General features: G+C 37.3%; 1 protein-coding gene across 8 annotated transcripts in view; it reads left to right on the forward strand.

The window, feature by feature from the left end:
• Nucleotides 1-21,999, forward strand: part of AUH (AU RNA binding methylglutaconyl-CoA hydratase) — a 169,908-nt gene that overhangs the window by 19,840 nt on the left and 128,069 nt on the right. The gene's annotated exons all lie outside the window — the stretch shown is intronic.

Below are 21,999 nucleotides of genomic sequence, written 5' to 3' on the forward strand. Positions count from 1 at the left end.
GATTAGTTCCAAAAATGTCCTGTATGGTTATGAACACCAACATTGCTATAATGCTGCTGTTCTCAGTTTTGCTAGAGGTATGCTTGAAGTCACTGTTCTGACAGATGTTACAGCCCTAGAGGGTTATTCTTTTTCCCAATTCTATTTCCAGAATACAGGGGTGAATTCTTAATTAAGAACTTAGTATTTAGGGAGGTGCTCTTTAGCTATTTTTAATCCAAGAGTACCATTAGCACTCTTCTGGTAGAAACCTGGGTTTTGGAAAAAGATTCTGTCTGTACTTCTGTTATTCTCACTGCTTCACATACTGCATTTTTTTTCTTGGAGTCTGAAATTGTAGCACCTTAGAATACTAGGTATAGGATTATGAATTTGAGATAGATTCCTGAATGACAAAATATTGTTTGACTGTCTTTCTTTGTAGACCTTTATCAACCATGTGGTTTTGCTTTAAGTCTTTCATTTCAAATCTTGGAATAGAGAAAAAGTTGTCTATATTTAAGACAGAAAACATTTAATTTTTCACTTTATTTTTCTTTTTATCAGATCTCTTGAGAGCTGGCTTAGTATAATAACTGGCATTAAGACAATCAGGAACTTTATCTTTTCAAATTCCTTGCACTTTCTGTAATAAATACGTTTTTAGATTTCCAAGACAACTTTGTATATTTTGAAATAGAGTTTTATATAATTGCCTGGAAAACACAGAGGACTCTATTAGGTAGAATTCTATCTTTTTGTAATAACATGTTCATAGTTTGACGATGATTGTAACGGGTTTGTAGGGGTGTAGAATGATTGCTGAGTCCAGCAAGATCCCTGGAGTTATTTAAAAGATATGTAGATACGGTACTTAGGGACATGGGCAAGGTAAATGATTGGACTTGATGATCTTAAAGATCTCTTTCAGCCTAAACAATACTCTGATTTCATGATACAAGAGCCATTTTGACATGGTTATGGTGGAGGCTAGCTACTTTAGTTAATGCAATTTTCACTGTTCAAATCTTAGTTAAAAACAGAGCAATAGCATGCTCATGGATCAGTTTTTTTCAGATCTTAAACTCACTCATCTATGATCCATATACAATGGTTTAAAACTTTGTGGTTTTAAACAGACTAAAACCATGTGAAGATAATTTTAACCAGAAGTTACAGATTATTGATTAGCCCTGATCATACTAAATTTATAAGATAAATTTGGTGAGGCCCTGGTAAATGCATTTGTTCTTACATGAGGAACTTAATTCCTCTTTGTTTCTGTTATGTACTTAGGAATATTTGACTTTCCACTGCAATGGCTAGGTTCCAGACCTCTTCCATAAATATTGCATCAAATTGAGTAGTCACTTCCATTTGAAATGCTCATTTCACATCAGTGCGTATTTGTCATGTTGATTTCTGAAGAAAGGGTGCTAGTTTTCTTCACAGTTTTCTGAGGCAGATTGTCACAGTGCATTGTATGAGTTAAGCAATGCCTTTTTTCTGGAATACTAAGTGCCTGTGGCACCTGATTTCTTTATTGGTGAGGGAACTGAGCCTACTTAGCCATTTATATCCTTGGCAGAGAAAACCTGCTGGCAAAAATAATCTGATCTCATGTGCTTGGTGGTAGTGTGCTGGAAATAGAATACATGTGCGCAACACATGGCAAAAATAGTTATTACATGGTAAAGAACTCTTTCCCATTTGCTTTTGAAAAGAGTGAATAAAAGTGGCATGTAGCAGAGGTACTTACATAGATCTGAATCTATAACATTTTCATCATAAGACAGTTTGAAACAGTCAGTTTCACATCTGCTTTTCTAAATGGCATAGAATTGGACACATTGCATTAACGTATGTGTGTTAATTGCCACAAATATGAAGAAAAACTTCCAATAATTGAAATTTTTTACTCTCTTGTCTTGGCCTGCAGCTGACACTTGTTTACTTTAAGAATACCTGTGTTGTATATTTACTGCAGAAAAAGGTTTTTTTTGGTAGCATCTAAATTGAGTGCTGAAGGAAGGAATTGAATGCTCTTGAAAGCTGAAGGATTAAAAAGCAACTGGATTTACATAAATGGAGTATGGAATTGCTTATATATATATGCATGTGTAACATCACCATTATAACATGTTCATGGAGTGATGCAGGAAAATGTAGGGACCTGTCCATAGTGAAAATGGTTTGAATTTTTTATGTAGATTTTTTTCTTTTAATGTGTGATCTGTGGACATTTGTTTTGAACATTTAAAAATTTATGAAAACATTAAAAATTTATTTTTAAAAGCAGTGTAGGTAGTATGAAAATGAAGAAATTCTGAAATTTCTATTTTGATTTTCACCTTGTAAAATTTTTTGCTTTTTTTTCCTAGTTAAGCACTGATTCCATGTGTATAATTAATTAATAGGAATACATGGGTGCTTCTCTTTATACAGACTGGGTGACTCTTTTGTTGTCGTGTACCAAATTTATAAGACAAGTAAAAGAAATGCTGTGACTTCTAGTCAGATCCTGCCTGTTGTAACAAAATGCAGTTCTCCCAAATATGTTTAATGATAAAAAGCTGCATTGATACTGAAGTTGGCTAAGAATGAACTTCTAACACAATTTGAGGTATTAGAAAGCAGGCATTCTTTATTGCAGGTCTGGACACATTTGGAGGATTTTTCCTCTAATTGAATGTGTGTCGTGAAACTTTACAACTGGCTATTTATTCCATCGTGATCATACATATTCATTACAGCATACTTCCTAGGTAATACATAAACATCACTTTTCCTAGAACTAATTTGCATGTATCTGCCTCCTACTGGAAATCCTTTTATGATCCTAGAGACTCGTCCATAGGAGTCTCTGGTTGTCATATTCACTGGGTGCCCCCAATGTTGTAATGACTTTGCCTTGAACCACACTTAGGTCATGCGCAGTTGTTTCTTGTTATATAACTTTGCCACAAAAACCACTTCTGTTCCTGATTATGTTTATCCACTGGGTTTCAGCTACTAGTTTAGCATCCTGTATGTCTGCTTTTACATTCTTTTATCTAATTTCCTAGTTAGAGTTTTATCTAATTTTCTAGTTAGAATTTTGAGCTTTATTTTGCAGCTTCCAGGAACTGAAAATTTCTAATCTCTGTTTTCTGTCAGCAGGTAGATAATTAGTTGTCTTGAACTTCCCTCAGTGTCCTCCAATCTAATATATGTAGTTCATATTAATAGTGAAGCATCAGGGTTTTCTGGGATATAAGAAAATTAGATCTAAAATAATATTTTTTTGATATTTTAAGATTTCTTTGTTCCTGTTCAGCTGGAACTTACTGAATGCAGATGGATGGACATGGTTTTTAAGTAATTGAGCTCTGGGTGCAAATATCACCCATCTGTATAATTTCTCTAATCCCTTCAGACAGCAGGTAGTACTCCTATGCTGGATCTCCTTTTCCTTTCTTTCTCTAAAGTAATTTGCTGACAAGTCTCTTGGATGTTCTTTCATGAATAGAAGAGCTCAAATGTCTCTGAAGTATTTTAAAAAACAAGTCCTCAGAAAATGGAATTCAGTTTGCAATATTGGTGCTGAAAATATATTCAGTGGATGGGAAATTTTGCTATTTGCAAGGTCTTTGATTTATTTTTCTGAGTCAGTTTGAAGCCTTTGGGGACACTGGGAGTAAGGGGAAGTACTGATTGTGAACTGCTTAACTTGGTGTACTGACAAATAGAATTCCAGCTGCTGTTTTCATGTCTGAGTTTTGTGTGAACAAAGGATAGTTAAGAGATGTTCCTGTTCATGGCTCAAGTACTTACTTGTCCTTAGTTCCATGCAGAAGAACACATTTTACTGTGCAGAATGGGAAGACTTTGTCCTTAAGTGCTGGCCCAGTATTAATTTGAGCCAGAGATGTTTCAGCAGGAATGCCAGCCATTTTAATGTTTTTTGGGTCTTTTTTTAAAGTCCAAGATTTAAGTTTTCTGAATAGACCTAGAGTGGCCAAAGCTGAGCCCTATATCTTTAACCCAGAAGGTGCTTCTTCTCCCATTTGGGTTTTCCCACAAAAATCTGTGTTCTTCTTACCTAGTGCAGCTTGAAAAGGTTTCTAGCCAAACTCAGTTTTCACCTCATGCAGTCTTTCTAAGGCCATTACTTCAAGTCTTTCTTGAAGTTTGTTTACAGTTTGATGTATGCAGAGAACGGTTATTTTGTAATTTGGGGATAACAGTTTGGGGACAACAGAATGTGATTATTGTTGCAGATATTCTTTAGAAGGTGTCTCTATTTTCATATACTGTATGTACTATTTATCAGCTTCTTTAAGTGTTCCACTGAAAGTATCACCTGCTACATAGCAGCACAGAATTCAGTGTCATTGAATCATGACCTGTGGGAAGTTTACAGCTAATATACCATCATGACTAAAACAGATCACTGGGTGGGGGGGGGGAAGAGAAACAGGGTGATGCCTGCGAAATCAAAGGAAGGAATGAAAAGTAGTGAAAAGGAAGAAAAATAATTTCACTCATGTCTTTGTCTGCATTCAAGTGATCTAGCAGTTCAAACCATGGTTTTTATCAGGAAAAAATCCTTCTTTCCTAAATAGCATTTATGCTAGAATACTGACTTCAGGACTTCTTTAGAAGAAATTCTTTCTCTTCCACACAGCACACTTCCTCCTTTTCTGTTTACAGCTCATAAAAATGGGTGTGCTGTCAGTAAGCTATTTTTGTAAGTATTGCTAATCAGAAAAAGATAAACCCATCAGTATCAATTCCTTTTAATGTTAAAACCCCATATCTGCCATGCTCAAATGGACAGTATATGCAAAATATTTGAGTCAGTCATCTGCGGTAGCATGATGAAATGTCTTTTTGTTGATTACTGAATTTACTAGAAATCAAAGTGGAACAAACAGGTTGCTGAGAATTTTGGATATGTTCATAGAGTTTTTTGAGTTGAAAGTCTTAGTAGTATTTACTAAGAATATTTGGTCTGCATATTCATTTAAGGTTTGAAAAGAAAGATGAAGAGTCTCACCATTAGCAAGTTTTGGGCATGTTTTCTTGTGAATCAGAAGATAGAAAACTATGTGTCAGTTGTTGTTATAGGGATTATATGTTAGCAGACTTTACTGCAAAGCTGTTACAATTTATACAAATGAGATGTGGTACTACATTAATGCTATTTTTTTCAGTGGTAATGTTGTTAGAATAGCCATATATGATTATTCTATTAAGTAAATTAGTTAAATTTTTTTGTTTAAAAAACAACTTTGATGCTGATCTCTTCAGAGGATTTTGTTTTGGAAGATGTAGTGTTAATAGAAATCACAAGTAATAATTGCACCATTAGTTTGGAGGGAAAGAGTAGGGTAAAAATACAGCTGTTGTGGTTGTCTAGCTTGAACTTTGCTATTCTGTATAAGAATTCAGTTATGTTTAATGTAGAAGTTCACCTAGTGAAGGCTTAATTTGAAACTGAAAAGTTTTTTGGTGAAGTTGAAGTTGAGTTTTCAGACTACCACAATGACTAAAGAAGTACTCAGTACTTCTGTAAGTACTTCTGCTTGTTGTGGAAATAATGTAGAAATACAAGTGTTATAGGAAAAAGCTTTACTTTTTTTTTTTTTTTTTAAGAAAAAGCTCTGTGTTGAATAATGATTGCCACATGCATTGCTTTTTATTAAGTGCTGGTATTTATCATTACCATGATGTGAGTTGTAAACTCACGATCTTGTCCTCTAGCTGGGATATTTTGTATTACTCTAAGCTTGGAGCACACATGTTTGTCATGATTTGGTTCATTTAAAGGTCCGTAGTTGGGTGTCCTAGCAACTTACCAGCTGATGTTCACTCCTGCTATCAGCATTTTCTCTTTGTGGATCTTCTCCATTGATTCTGTATCCATCTGAGAGTCAAAAATTATGCAGCCTTTGTGCTGGTCATCTGGTAGTCCTGATTTGTAAGCCTGACAGAAATCAGTGGAACCAAGACATAGTACAGAATCAAAAATAATGTCTTAATTTACTATTTGGAAACATGTAATTGTCCTGTCGTCGTACTTTTCCACCATTACTGGTGTTGTGGTTTAACCCCAGCAGGGAGCTAAGCACGCACAACTGCTTGCTCATGTCCTCACCAGTGGAATTAAAGAGCGAATTGGAAGAGTAAAAGGTAGAAAACCTATGGACTGAAATAAAGGCAGTTTAAGTGGGAAATCAAGAAAAACACAAGAAAACTAAAACAAGGCATTCATTCACCACTTCCCATGGACAGGCAGTCGTTCAGCCTTCGGCGGGAGAGCAGGGCCACATCAAGTGTGACAGTGACTTGGAAAGAAAAATAGCATCACTCCAAATGTTCTTCCTTTCCTCCTTCTTCCACCACACTATATATTCTGAGCATGATGTCATATGGTCTGGAATGTCCCCTTGGTCAGTTGTAGTCACCTGTCCTGTCTGTGTCCCATCCCAATTTCCAATGCCCCTCAGTCTCCTCACCAGCATAGCAGTACAAAAAGCAGAAAAGGCCTTGCCTACTCAGCAATAACAAGAACATCTCTATATTATCAGCTCTGTGCTCAGCACAAACCCAAAACACAGCCCCATTCCAGCTGAAAAGAAAAAAAATTAACTCTACCCCAGCCAAAATGAGCACAACTGGTCTGTTTCATGTGTTGTGGGGGAAACTTTAGGAAGTCCTGTTGTAACAGACCTGTATGAGAATAGGGTCTGGGGAGTGACTGGATGATGAAAGTTTCACAAAGAAAGCTGGTTGGTGTTTGGGAAAAAATTGACTTTACATTTAAAGAGATGAGGTTTGTATCTTTTTAATGATTCTTTTTTCTGTGAGTGAAGATGAGTAGAGGAAACATGTGTGAGGTGTAAACTATCTTTTTTTTTTTTTTTTTTTTTAGCTGAAGAGGTTAGCAGGAGGAATATTGCTGTATGTGTCTAAATTTAGAGCTGGACACACAGTATGGAAAAAAGAGCCATCTGACTTTAATCTATGCTGGTCTGTATTTTCATAGGCATTGGAAGAAGATTGTTATACCTTTAAATATGAAGTTAGTTGTTTATATTCCAGGACTCCTGGATTTTAGGTGGAAACCTGTGTGAAATAGCACCTGGGCCTTTCAGAAAGTCTCAAAATTCAAAAGCTTAAAGGAAAAAAATTAGGCAACCCCTCCCCCTCTATCCCTGAAGTTGTACCTTTGAAATATCCTGTTTAGGAGAACTGATATAGCAGATAGTGCTTTAAATATGCTGATCTGTGTGTAAATTATTGCAAGATATGTAAGATAACTTACATAAATGGAGCTATAATGCTGCCATTTTACCACAGGGAGTGTTTAGGACTGGCACCTTGCCACAGGCTTAAATATATAGGAATTGCAGACATTTTGTTTGTTTTTCACAGTTGAATGGTTCTCAGGAATGTTTCTGTGATACAGAGGGCGTATGTGCAAAAACTGCCGATATCAAGTCATGTTAATAAATTATGATAGCCAATCTTACATGAAAGGATATCAATATCCATTTTGGCTTAAAATCTTATATCTGCATGTAGGTTACTTCAGGAATATACATGAAAAAATTTGTTTTATTAATTTAAATTACTTTCTTATGTAGGAAATGTATGTGGCAGCCTTCACATCAAACTGTTTTTCCATCCACTAAAATACTGCCATGAGCATCTTTCCCATTTTGTTTTGAAATTTAGAATACAGCTTGCTTTTTATTATTATTATAAGTAGATGCATTTTCCTTTGTACTCAGTTCAAGTGGTGGTTGCAAAGATTTGTGTCTGTACAGTGTGCCACAGGATTGATGGTTGCTCTTAAGTAAAGCAAATGGCTACAACTTAAAGTAGATGGTTACTCTTAAGTTATGAAAGGTGCTTTCTCTTAAGTTATGAAAGGTGCTTTAATCATATATAGTGAACTAATTTCTTAGATAAAGTGATATTTAACAGGCAGTTATGAAAAATATGTTATAATCTCCTTAGTATGTTTGTGTAACAGTACCAAAGGCTGAGAGATAACCCAATTAGATGGGCATAGGGCCAAGGTCTGTGTTGTCAGCCAGTGACTGTTTGTTTGTAGCTCTTTGGCACTTCAGAGCCTGATCTTAGTATATTAATTCACTGTTAAAGCTGAATCTTGTGTTAGTGCTCTGGTTTTACTTTTTTGGTTCCTTATGTGTTGCATATTCAAATATCTTCCTAATGCTCATGAACATGTGTGCCCTTATTTATATTAGTTTCAAATAATTTTGGATTATGCAAGTTGCTGACTTTCTAAGAATTTTGTACATACGGAAAATTGAGTTCTACATACTTTTATGTAACTTTTGAAGGTCTCCATTCCATTTTATATGAGATTTGAAGCACTGGCTTAATATTTTAGTGGTATCTTACTGATTTCTTTACCATTTTGTTTTTTGTTTCCAACCTTTGTTGAAATCATTACATGGTTTCTGTTTTGGATGGGACAGAGTTATTTTTCTTCCTAGTAGCTGTTGCAGTGCTGTTGTTTGGATTCAGCATGAGAATAATGATGACAACAGACTGATGTTTTGGTTGTTGCTAAGTAGTACTTACCCTAAGCCAAAGGCTTTGCAGGTGCACAAGAAGCTGAGAGGGATCACAGCCAGGACAGCTGACCCAAACTGGCCAAAGGGATATTTCCTACGATGGAATATCATGCCCAGTTTATAGCTGGGGGCAGCTGGCTGAGAGCTGCTGATTGCTGTTGGGAGACAGGCGGGGCGAGTGGTGAGCCACTGTACATCATGTGGTTTTTCTCCTTGGCCTTAATTTTTCTCTCTCTTTGTAGTTATATCAATTGCTATTGTTGTTGTCATTATGAAGATGATTATTCTTATTTGAATCTCGTTATTTAATTGTCCTTATCTCAACTCTTTTCCAGATTCTCATTCCCATTCCACTGGCAAGGGAGGTGGAGTGAGTGAGTGGCTGTGTGGTATACTTAGGTGTTAGCTTGTGTTAAACCACAACAGAAATGCACTAAAATGTAGAGATCCAATTCATGTTTGCTACACAGAAGTGGTGTTCATGTCTGTTTAACTTCAAATTAAGAAATAAATATTAAGAAAAAATTAAATATGAGAACATGTGAGACTATGAAGAAACTGGGAATAAATGTTGTGAGATTCTTTCCTCATTGCAAAGTTTCAAGGTACTCTGCAGCATGGGCAAACTTTATGTGAATCTTATTTTTTACCAATCCTTAAGGAATTAGAAAACAAAACAAAAACAAACAAGCAAAAAGTTATGCAAAGCCAGGTCTTAACAACAATACATTATTCTTTTAGAGATTGTTTTTTGAGGAAATGATATTTCTATATAAATTTTACCTGTTACATGCACATTTGATTTCAAATCTAAATATAAAATCTCAGAGCTCAGAAAATGTGAAGTTGTACTGCTTTATAAGATCTTCCTTTTCAGTAGTACTCCTAAAAGAAGCTGATCCTCAGAAGCAAGTTGCTAGTAGTTCTTTATTTAGTAGATATTTTGGTATGTTTTTTCACTTTTTGTCCATAACTTTCAGATCTCTTGTGACATGATGTTTCATTTCTTACATCTGACACGATGTTTCATTTCTTAATGTTCTGAGTTTGTAACTGATTTAGGAGTATTGGTAGAGTCAGTTTGAATCTTGAAAATATTTAGGAGTACAGTATAGAATAGTCAGTATGTTCTAAGTTTATTTTGTGTATTCTTTACCTTTTAAACATTTTGATTTGAATATTTATTTTCATTGTAAAAAAAAGTCCTATCTTTTAATCTCTTGAACATACTTTTTATGATTTTGGAGAAGTTGTTTTTCCCTTGGAAAATGGGACAGACTTCCCAAGCGCTCAGTTATGCAGAAATATGTTTAGGATGGAAGAAGTTCAGCTGGAGTTTGAACTGGGAGGTGGCAAGAGTAACGAAAAAAACTCCTGTAGGTATGTTAGTACCAAACATAAGGTCGAGGAAAATGTAGATCTGCCGCTGCTTGATTGTGGACAGCACAGTAAAGGTAGAAGTAATTCCATTTTCTTTTTGCCTTGGTCTGCATGGGAAAGTTCAGGTCCCAAGTTTCTATGCCAAGAAGCAACAATAAAGTTAACAGCAAAACAGTGTAGGTCTGAGTTAAGATCCAGCTGTAGCAGTTGGACACATACACATGAACAGGATTTGGTGGGACCAATCTGAATTGGTTGACCATCTATCTTATTTGAAAGGTCATTGAAGGCCTAAGTGACTGGAAATATTATACCCATCTACAGAAATAAAAATTTGGGAAAATGCAGGGTTTTCAGTCTCCCTGTATTTTTGGGGGAAGTTGTGGGACAAGTGTTTATGGAAGTTTTTTCCAAAAATGTGATAGACAAGAAAGAAAATGGCTGGGAAAACCCAGCTCGGATTTACCAAGGCTGAATTGTACTTTGCCAACATGATGCTTTCTGTGATGAAACTACTTATTCTGTGGATGAAAGAAGAGTTACAAATGCTCTGTACCTTGACTTTAAAAAGGCACTTGACATGTTTACCTGTAGTATTCCTGTAGACAAGTTGGTAAGATACAATTTAGATATACGGACTGTGAAAGCTGTCTCATCCCAAGAGATCAAAGGGCAGTGTGATGTTAGTGCCTCAGAGTCAAACTGCTAGTGGTCCTTGGAGTGGAGTTCCTTGAAAATTGATGCTGGGTCTCATAGTGCTATTCAGTATATTTGTAAATATTTTAATGATAGGACTGAACCATCCCTGAGTTTGCAGGTGACTTCAGAGTGGAAGGAGAGGGAGATGTCTGGGAAGGAGAAACCATTTGTTCTGAGAAAGCTTGAGAGGCTAAATATTGGACCAACAAGAATTGCATGAGTTTTAACAAAAATAAATAGGAAATGCATCTAGAATGGAATAGACTAAAGTAGCGGAACAGGCTGGGAACACATTGGCTGAGATATAGCTCTGCTGCAAAGCACTTGTGGGTTCTAGGGGACAGCAAACTTAATATGAGCTTAATATAGTACGGCGTAAAGAAAGCAAACAGTGTCATGGGACTGCATCAGGAAGAGAATCATCAACGGATCAGGGCACGTGCTTATTCTGCTCAGCACTTCATGGGGCAGCATAACGTGATTAGAGGCGTGGAGGTTGCTGTGAGGGGAGAGAGAGCTGGTCTTCCTGTGCCAGGTAGATTCAGAGAAAAATACTGTATTTACAAGGGTTTATACAATGACAGAAAAGGCAGTGGGCATAGGTTGCTCTAGGGGAATACCATGCCAATTAAAAAAAAAACCAAAACAGTGTGAGAAGATTAACTGAGAATTAATCATATGAATAACTTTCCCAGAGAAATGGTGGAATCTCCCTTGCCAAGAGTATTAAAGACTTGGAAGGACCCCCGGGCAACCTAATCTAGGGCTGTGCATTTGATAGAAGTTTGGGCTGGGTCATTTCTAGAGATTTTATATGAGAAGATAGAATAAAATCTTCAGGCTAGGCTTGTCTATTAATCTATCAAGTAGGTGATTTTTTTTTTTTTGTTACTTTGTGGAATGGGTTCCACAGTGTCAGTAGTTATGATGCATTCTGCTTGTCCTTGATTGAGCAGCCTGAACTCATTTGTGTTCAGGGTTACAGTCAGTAATAGCTCTAATGGTTACAGATTAATGGTCTGAGTATCCTGGGATTAGCTGAGCTGGAGGTGCAATAGTATTACTGGTATGCATGCATATATTATCTGCAAAGCAAAAAATATTTTACTTTTGCGTGGGCAAGAGATTTCAGTAGTGACTGATATTGTTTTGTCTATGATTTGTCAAGCATGTAGCTTTACACGCAGAAAATGTTAGTTGAAAGCAAAGTAAAAGTCATTAATGTATATGGCAAGATTGTTATGATCAATTTTAAATTATGCATTTGTGTGTTTTTGAAAAGATTTTAAGGATATAAATCGGAAGTATGTATCAGCAGAATAATACTCATGACTTACTACTGTGTTAACAAAGTTCAACTTGTGTTAGACTTGGCACTATCTTTAGATAAATATATTTGTTTCATTGTGGTGGCTAACATCTGGCCTGGGAGCCTTACAGTTATAGATAACCCTAATTATATAAGTCGACCAGTCCAGGCCATTAGGAGCCAGTTTAGGCTGTTGGGGACTCAGACAGCTATTGGCCACTAGGCCAAGTGGCAGTTAAATTCAGCCAATCAGAGATAACTGTGTGGGCTTTTGAAAACTGTAAAGGGAACTGCACTCAATAAAAGTTGTCACGTGAACCTCTGGTGTCATATCATGTATCCATCTGTACTGCACCAAGTGGTGACCCCGACATGAACAGTAATAGCCGGGCCTTGGGGGATAGAGGCAGAGATGGAACCCCAGTGGAGGAGGGCAGCCAAGGTGACCTGCCAGCAGCATCAAAGGTCTAGACCGTGTAAATAGAAAAAGCCACTGGGGACACAGGGACACAAGTTTCTACCGAAGAAATAAGGCGACCTGCCAGCGGCAGCAAAGGTCTAGACCGTCCGTGTAAATAGAAAAAGCCACTGGGGACACAGGGACACAAGTTTCTACCGAAGAAGATGCTTTGTACAGGTATGGTCCCTCGTTTTGTGCAAATAGTAGATAAAATACATATACAAACAGGCTCTACAAGCCTTGCTGTCGTGATCCATGGAGTGGACACAACTGATAAAGTCTTTTTAGTGACCTGTTGGCTGGTGCCGGACACCTTAAAACAGGTGAGAGCCATAGCTGAGGTGATGCGGGCACTGTCAGCTGGAACATCCAGCAGGGACGGAGAGTGGGACGGAATGGTGGCAGAAGTGAATTCCGTCTCGGGTGTGCAGGTGAAGAGGAAGGGAGAGAAGCTGAGGGAGAAGCGACTGTTATCCAAGCTCCATGTCCCTGTGGTTCTGCCTTGCTGTGCCACTGACGCTCTCCTGTCGCTGCCGCTATCGGCAACGTCTGCATCATGCGTGGGTTCACCCATGCAGTGACTGCACGGCTGCTTCTGTTGGCACCAAGAGTGCAGGCACAGTGCCACACCTGTGTTGTGGCCTGGAGCCTTACGAGCCTTGTTTTACACTCCACGTCACTGTCAATCCGCTCGGCACGCCCCTGCCTGCAGCTGATTGGCCCCCCCCGCCGCTGCTTGGCACGCTCACCTACAGCTTTGGCACGCAGGTGGAGCCTGGAAATCAAGCAGCACCAAGCGCTGGAAGTGCTGACAGGGAGCTGCATGTGCCCAAACCCTGAAGTGCTGGTGGGAGGTTGCTGGCACCCAGAACCGTGGAATGCTGCATTCTGTTGTGTTCACAGTTGGAGCTCGGGAAGCCTAGAGAGCACTGAGGCAGCCAGCTCTGCTGTCAGTGCCCAAGGGGCTGCAGCCCCAGGGACCAGCAGAGTGGAACCATGTGCCACCAAGAGCCACCCCTGAGCAGACAATGGGTCACATTGCCTAGCAAGCGCTCTCTACAGCTGGAGCCCAACACAGAGCTCTGAACGAACCTGGCTGCGCCCAGAACCACCATCCTGGGAGGGCCCCAAGCAGCCAGCTGCACGCTGGGACTGGCGAGTGGGGCATGGGCAAGCTATGGGGAGCAGCAGCCCGTGCCTTCCTGGCCACTGTGGCCCGCTTGCCTGTGGTGGTGCAGGTGCCCAACACGCAGGGTGGACCTGGAATTATTTACTGAGTTGGGACTCCATCAAGGAAGGCTCCTTTGGTGAGGTCTTCCAAAGAATTGATAATCGGATGTGGCAAGGCAGGTGATTACCATAAAAATTCATAGCCAGGAAGTTTCCAGCATTAGAAACACACAACAACAACCAACAGCTTGCTCAGCTAAATTTGAAATGCCTGCCATTATGGAATTTAAGTACCATATCTGTGCGTTTTTAAATACTATTGATGTTTGCTGAGTCTGCTTTGATATTGGTGTAAACATTGAATTAACAAAAACTACCTAAATTTGATTATTGCCTACACAATTCTAATGAAAATCTGCTTTATGAAATGTGAAATTGTCTTGCAACATTTAACCATGGATGGGAATGACTTCTGAAGATTCTGGTGTTTAATTCTGCTAACTAGTTTTAATACTTACCCACTTAGAAATAAGCTCAAAGTTTTTAAGGGTGCCTTTTGGGAACTGGTGTAAGATCATGTCAGTTACAGATTCCAGAGGGGGATGTTGTTAAGTATACTGATGAAGCATTTGCAAAATTTAGTGACATCTGACAAAATTGAAATTAAAGTCTCTCACGTTGTCTCTTAAGTGTGTATTTTTACTAAGCTCTAAACTCAATGCCTGGCAATACAGGGATGCAGCCAGAACATATTATTTAATGTTACTTGTGTGCATTCCTTTGATTATTCAAAAGTTATTTATGTTAAGAAACTTTTTCAGTAGCTATTAATAGAGGTTTGTTTTTAAGATATGATAGGGAAAACCTCCCAGCCAAGGTCTTGGCTCTGGCCAAGCCATGGCCCTGGCTGGCAGGGGAAGCATACCATCAAACCCAGGAGTTTCTGTCCTAAAAATGAAATTAAGTCATTTAGAATTGTAAATTTGGTCTTATAAAAATTGGACCCCCTTTTCCGAGGTAGGCTTGGAGACCTTTCCAGGAGGGGCTTTCTAAGTCCTTGCTAGGAAAAGGGGCTCCCCAGCTATGGCAGACTCTGGGTGATGGTAAGCATTTAGGCAGTTGAAGGTATTTTTGTTCAGTGGTGCTTATTATTTTGTTGAATGTGTTGTTTTACTGTTCATAATGGGATAAGTCCCTATTGTCCTAAATACCCTTCTGAATTTAATAGGTTGAATTATATTGATATTATACTTAATAAGGCTGAGAACAGAAGTAGATACTGATAACCTGAAAATATTTAAGTGGTACTGTATACAAATATGTATTATGATTGACTAGTACTCACCAGGTCAAGGCCTGCATAAGCACTGAAACCTTTTAAATGATTCTATTAAAAATACTATTTTACTCTAGCCAGCATTTATCTTGGATAATCCTTCTTAAAGGATTATTGAAAGATGACATAATCCAGTGAATTTTTTATCAGTCAGCCTATCAGAGGCTGACTAACAAAATTTTACTTGAAAGTCACATGTATTAATCTCGGTAGCCCAGACTATTTATTGTAAGCTGCTATCACTAAGTCACCTGGACCACATTGTGCAGCTGAACATGCATGAAACAGCTGCCTTGACACTGTTACCTGTGAGGAGAATCTCCTTACGTATAACACTAAAGCTGAACTGAATTTTAGTTGCCTTAATGAAAACCATTAAATGATAATAATTCTGGTTAGATTTGAACATGCACTAATGGTCTACATGTATTAGATGTGCAATTGAAGAGCATCTATTAATTGAGAAAGTAACAAAACTGTCAGTGACTTTAAATTCATTTTATTATCTGCCCTTATGCTTTTAACATATAACTTCCTTCTTTTTGTGAGAGTTACAAATTTTATTGCGGAAAATATGGCATCAAAGAGTTAAGCAGTAAATTAATGTGCCTGACCAATATGGATAGGGTCTTTTACCTGAACTTAATTCAGTCCCAACTCGATTTGTGTACCACAAATGAGTGCTAGAGACAGCTGAACAATATCACAATGCGTGTTTAAAAGAAACCAGGCTTTACTAAACAGCAGTTATGATTGTTTATATAAAAAAATGGAGTAACATGAGAACATCCAGTGCTTTCTTGTATGAGCTGCTGGAAAGAATACAAGAAAATGTAATTGCAGTAGTAGCTAAAAGGAAGACATTGTGAAGCATGCCCATGGCGGGTCAAAATACATGTTTAAAAAACAAAGAAAAGGATGGTATATACTCCCATGAAAGCCTTGGATGTTCTTAAAATTCTCAGTTGTGGCCTAACAAACCAATGTTGTCAGATGCAGGATGTTGTCAGCAACCGTGGGAAAGTTTGCCCACTGCTTCACTTGAACCTGAAGAGTCAAACTATTTAAGGACCAGACTAAGTAGAAGGATATGTATACCCTCGGTATGACAATTTGCCTTTAACTTCAAGCATCAGACATTTAAATGCAGGACTGACAAGAAGGACATGTATTTTATAGAGGAAACAAGACAGCAGTGCATTACCCCTGACAGTTTTTTGAATGTTATCTCTTACAGTTTTTTGAGTGTTATCTCTGACAGTTGTTTGAGTTGGCTTGTTTGTACCTTTCTTACGTTTATCATATTAGGCCATAGATGTAAATAGCCTGTGGCATACCATACTATGAAGCTGTGCTTGATGACTCCTGGACATGTTTATAAACCCTCTTTAAGGTATGGGGGATAAACCAAGGACTGGTAAGGAAAGACTTGTCGTGTTGGGTAAAAATCTTAATTCAACCTAGGTTTATTATTTGTGTCATCATCATTATTCTGTACATTGTGCCACGTTTCTCATACTGTCTGCAAGGGCCCTGCAGAGGAAGACAGATGCTGCCTTTGTATTTAAAAACAAAAAGGGGGAACTGCAGTGGCCTACAGCTGGCCTGGAGGCTTCACAGTTATAGATAACCCTAATGATATAACTTGACCGGTCCAGGCCATTAGGGAGCCAGTTTGGGCTGTTGGGGATGCAGACTTACAGCTATTGGCCAGTAAGCCAAATGGCAATTAAATTCAGACAATTGGGCAACTGCGGGTTTATGAAAATTATATCAAGGGTGCTCAATAAAAGTTGGCTGTTGTCATGTGAACCTCGAGTCGGCTGTTGTCACGTGTGTCTGTCTCAACTGTGACATTTCATGAGGTACTGTAGTTTTAAAATTGGGAGCTAAGTTGTCCTAAATAGATTTCAGAGCTTAAAACCTTTATTTCTGAAGTTCTTTGAAATTTAGAGAAAAAGAAATGTGGATAATTCTTTCTGGTTTTACATGTAAGTTGACTATAAGGTTGTTCTCACATATGTATGTACAGCTTCCTCTTGAGGTCTTTTTAACCTCTTAGAAGTTTATGGGTGTTCTGCTAAGATTTCTTGGATTTCTTAGAATGGCTTCTCTGGAAATTGCACGCATCTGCTTTTAAATAAAGATATTTCCATGTACCTAAATGGGTTTATTTTTCAGGGGTTTAGAGTTAATCTATAATGTCTGTCAAAGCTGACCCTTTGCCCTCAGTATTTTACTTATTTCAGTATGTGAATATTCCCCTTCAGGAGAAGGACAAATATTAATTCACAGTCTGCTTAAATGCATTGAGTGGGAATAAGGTGTAGGTTCACAGGAATTCATAGCACTTTAATCGATGAGGTAGTGTGTGTTTTGTACTTCTAGTTGAAACCATTGTAAGTTTCCTTCATAAATTCCTTGTTTGAGTGGATTGGTGGTGCCTTTGTTTGTTTTGCTGTTTGCAGTGTTCTTAGCTCTTGCTGACAAGATACAGAATAATAGGATATAGTATGCAAGACAGTATCTTCTGATACTCCCTGGTGACACCTTGGTGTATTGACAGAACTGGTTGGTTTGTCTTTGTTAAGATCAAAGGGCAAGCTCACAATAACACAGCTGAGCTAAGAATTTAATGCTTTATTCTACCTAAAATACCTGCGCATTTGTCACTTCCTTTCCTTTTCTCAGATAAAAGACAATTCAAGCACCTTTAGACACTTGATAGAAACGTCACTGTTTAATTTTGGTGTGCCAACTTTCTAAAAGACCTACTTCTTAATACAAAGTATTTATTGAATAAAGGTAAATTCTTTAAGTATCACATATAAATCATTACATTTTATGCCATTTTAATTTAGAGATTTTGGGGTGTGTTTTGTAAGTTGCATAGTCTATACAAGAAGATTTCTAGGCATTTATATTATTTGGAAAGTGAGGCTTATAGTTGGAATGTATTTTACAAACACAACATACAGCTTCTCAACAGTATATAAATTCTGATCTGCAAGTTTGTAAAAATATCCAAATAAGGCAGGAGCCATGGGGTGAGAGTAATCACTATAAATGTTGGTTTCCTTTGGTGTGTTCTGTGAGTTACAAGCCATCCTTTTCATACATAGGTGTAGGTGAAAATTCTGGTGAATAACAATAATATCCCTATCTTGCTGGACTGCCCTTGGCTTTCTCGAATAAACATTTTCTCTGGCATCATTGTGAAGTAGAAGCCAGGCACATGCTGCAATAATTCTCTCAACTGACAGAATTACTGTATTACAGCCAGCCATTAAATAGCTGAATATTTGAAACCATGCAAAAGAATGTTACTACAACAAGGTTTTCATATTTAGGGAAAGTAAGGTTAAAAAGGCAAACAAACTAACCTTCATATTTTCTTCCAGTATAGGAGGAGGAAAATGAGAAAGTCATGGATCAAAATCCTACAGAGATTTTCTTTTGGATTGACCAACCTCAATAGAAGTGTAGGTAGTATTTAAAACAGTATGCATTTTCCTTACATCAGTTTCAAGAATTGATCTGGAAAGACCAAATCAACACTTGACCACTAAACAACTGCTGTTTGTACTGGTATTTTTCAAACATACCTTTTCATTGGAAGTCATCAGGAAAGTTCTCTTCTACCAGTTTGCTGTGTAAATTTTGAAGTGATACTTCTGTGAATTAAATTGATTGGAGTTTATTCACAAGTGGCGAGTACCTGACCGAATGCTAACATAGCTGTAGGAGGGAGTGGTTGATGGTAGTCTTGATGTAGTCTTTCACTGTGGCACTTCTCTTTTGTCCTGCAGTAGCAGCTCGTAGTTTGAAAATGGCATTTCACAAGCTTTGAAATGTGGTTCCTAAAATGCTGGGAGCAGTGAGGTGAGAACTGGGGAGCATAACTCCTTAAACCACAGATTCTGTTATTGTTCTGAGTGGATTAAAATCAATTAGTGAGCTAAAGCATCAAGATTAAGGAACCTTAATATGGAGAAAACAACGATTCGTGCTCCAGTACAAACTGGATGGATGTGGGGACATAATTACAGTGTACCACCAAAACTGCAACAGTTCACATGCCTCTGCTCCCTGGTAGCTTGGGTTTGCTCTTTTCCTTCTGGGGTAGGAGGTCTTAGAGGGTTCTGTGTTCAGTGTGGCAGGAAGGAATGGACCCACAGTAGAGTCACTGGAGTCTGTTGGGAGTGGATGTGGGAGAGCAGATAGGTCAAACTGTCCACAGATTTCAGCTGTGGCCCATAGAAAAATCACAGTTTTGTTGTGTCAGGCTTTTTGTGGTTTGAAAACCTTAGCTACTTTTTTGCTTTCAGCAGTTAAGCAAAGACTATTTTCAGCTACTTTGAAGTAGAAAACCTGGGGTGAGAGGGGTGGTCTTTGGTTTTAGTAGCTGAGAGAGCAGAACTCTGGTTCAACTTGCATTCTCCTTCATGGCTAGCTTCAGAAACAAAACCTTTTCTACTTCTGACTTAAGAATAGATTTTGAAGAAATGTGTGAGCAGTTCTTTGCTATATGGGTCAGAATTCATCAATAATTCTTTGAGCAGTCAGATCTTAAAACAGGAATAAAAGTTAAGTTGGTGGCAGTTCCATCTCCTGTGACCTAGAGGATGCCAAGGCATATGTTCTTTTGGAGTGCAGTGAATGGCTTCTGACTAAACTTCTTCCCCCTAAAAAAACTTCAGTTACTATTACTATTCTTTGGAGGGCTAAAATACGAAAAGGGCTATCAAAAGGACTCTGCATTTCCTTGACATTTGTGAGGGAGAAACACATAAAAAAAGCAAATGTTAGTTTACAAAAGTTGGTTAAGGCACTAAGATCAGCTATGTACTTGAAATTTCTTTACAGTTGACTATATTGTTAATTTTAAATTAGCAGCTATATTTTAATCTATTCCTAAACAAGGTTTTTGTTAAATATTCAATCAATTTATGTAAATGTCTTCAAGGAAATGTGTATTCTAACTGATGGAAGAAGTCTACAGTGTATTTTTTGTTTTAGAAGTGTTGGTTCCTTTTGGCTGAGTCCATTTTTCTATGCATATATTCTAGTCTGAATAAATCAAACTCTAAAAATGGCTTTAATCTTGTATTGACGGAAGATTTTCTTTGCAGTAATGCTAGATATTTTCTTTAAAATGTTTTTCAAGGGAATGCCCAGTGAGCAGGATTTCAGTGTGTGGAAGTTTTGAGTCATATTGCACAGCCAAAGAAGTTTTTGTACATAAAGCATACAGTTTCTTACATAGGCAGTGATTTGAACAGAGTTGAAGAAGCTAGATCCAGACTTTAACTGATATCAAGTAAATGATATTTTTTCATTCTCATCCTTGCTGATGTGACTTGTAAAGCAATTTACCATTTAGCTTCTTAAACACGACATTTCAAAAGCTCCTTTTAGCTCCAGAACTCTATATGTAAATGGATTTGTGAAAGTTGCTTGCAGTTTTATTTGATTTGGAGTTCTGTCCAGATTGATGGGTGCAAATTTTGTTTGCTTTTTGGGTTCCTGGCAAGATTTCTTTATGCATTGATTGTGAATTTCTAAGGTAGCAGTTGCAATTTTTCTGCAGTGCAGGTTTGACTGTAATAAGCTGTTTTGTACTGTCTGGGCAACTGGCCTGTCCTACTGTCTCAGTTGGGGCACATTCTAGAAGATTGTTTGGAAGTTTTTGGCAAAGGGCCTGGTGGTGTAAATTAGGCTTAACATTACTTAGCAAGAAATATGCAAATGCAGCCAGGACTGATGCTTCATTGTTTTTATATTGACATATATAGAAAGACAACAGAAGTCACAGTTAAATGATGAGGTTTGCTATGACAGAAGAAGGAGGAAAGATGTAGAGCTGCATTATTAGGCATGGTACTTTAAAGCAACAACTGGGTGTCCACCAGAAGACGTTTGATTGAGATACTGATTTTCACAGAGCTAGTCTAGAGCTGTTTAGCATTACAGCTAATGCTGTCAACAAAACTATGTCTAAAACAATGTTTGATGAAGAGGGTCAGGGTGGCCTCTCTTGAGTTAAGTCCAGGAAGTTAGAAGGTGAAATGAAACCTATGACTGCATAATTTAAAATTCTGAGCTACAGTCTTCACATAATCTGGCTTCAGTGCATTTTCCTGAATGGATAGTATTCGCAGGGTTAGACTTTTTTTTTTTTAAATTTTTCTTTTATTGTCTTTTTTAGCCTTTTCAAGCATGCAAAGAGACTAGATCAATAGGTTAATTTTTACCAAATGGAACAAATGCACATTAAGTTGCCTTGTGACTGTTTCATTTCTTTAGAGAATAAATGTGTCTCTGCAGGTTTTGCCTTTTTAATGTATTGTCCATCTACAAGAAAGATAAACTTTTATATTTAGCTATTATTATATTACTGTTACTGTTAGTTTTCTTTTTTTTACACACTCATGAGAGAAAATGTCAGCTTTTCATATAATTCAGATTTTAAAAACACATTTTTGTTCGTATCTATGCTTATTAAACAGACTTAATTTTTATAAACTCATGAAGAAATAGGTAAAAATTTTCAAGACATGGCTTTTTTTTTGACAAACAAAAAATTATGGTATGTTACTTATTGCAAAATAAATATAAGTAAATGAGTGGAAAGTGAACTGAAAAATTGGTCCACCATAGCATTTTTATTTAGATATAGAGTCTCTTAGTGTAAAATCATGCAATGTAGGTACTGTATGATGTACCAATAAGAGAATAACAAGAGTACAATAAGAAAAACATGTATTTATCAGACTTTGTGACACAGTTGGGAAAATAAAATAGTATGACAGATGAACCATAAGCATAAATGCTACTCTTCATAAACTATTTTAATAAGAGAAAAATAAATGACACTGGGAAGAATATACTTAATGAAAATATTTCTAGGGATAATTTAATTTTTGTTTGTTTGTTTTGGACTTTTGGTTTTGTTTTTGTCTTTCCTTGATAAATAGTTAATATTTTCCTTGAAATCTGTGGAAAATTTATACAACCAATTTAAACTCCTTGTTTAGAAGTAGACTTAAAATTTTTATAAATGAAAAAATAT

The sequence above is a fragment of the Passer montanus genome, unplaced genomic scaffold (assembly GCF_014805655.1).
Source record: "Passer montanus isolate IOZ18808 unplaced genomic scaffold, ASM1480565v1 scaffold52, whole genome shotgun sequence".
Lineage (NCBI taxonomy): Eukaryota > Metazoa > Chordata > Aves > Passeriformes > Passeridae > Passer > Passer montanus.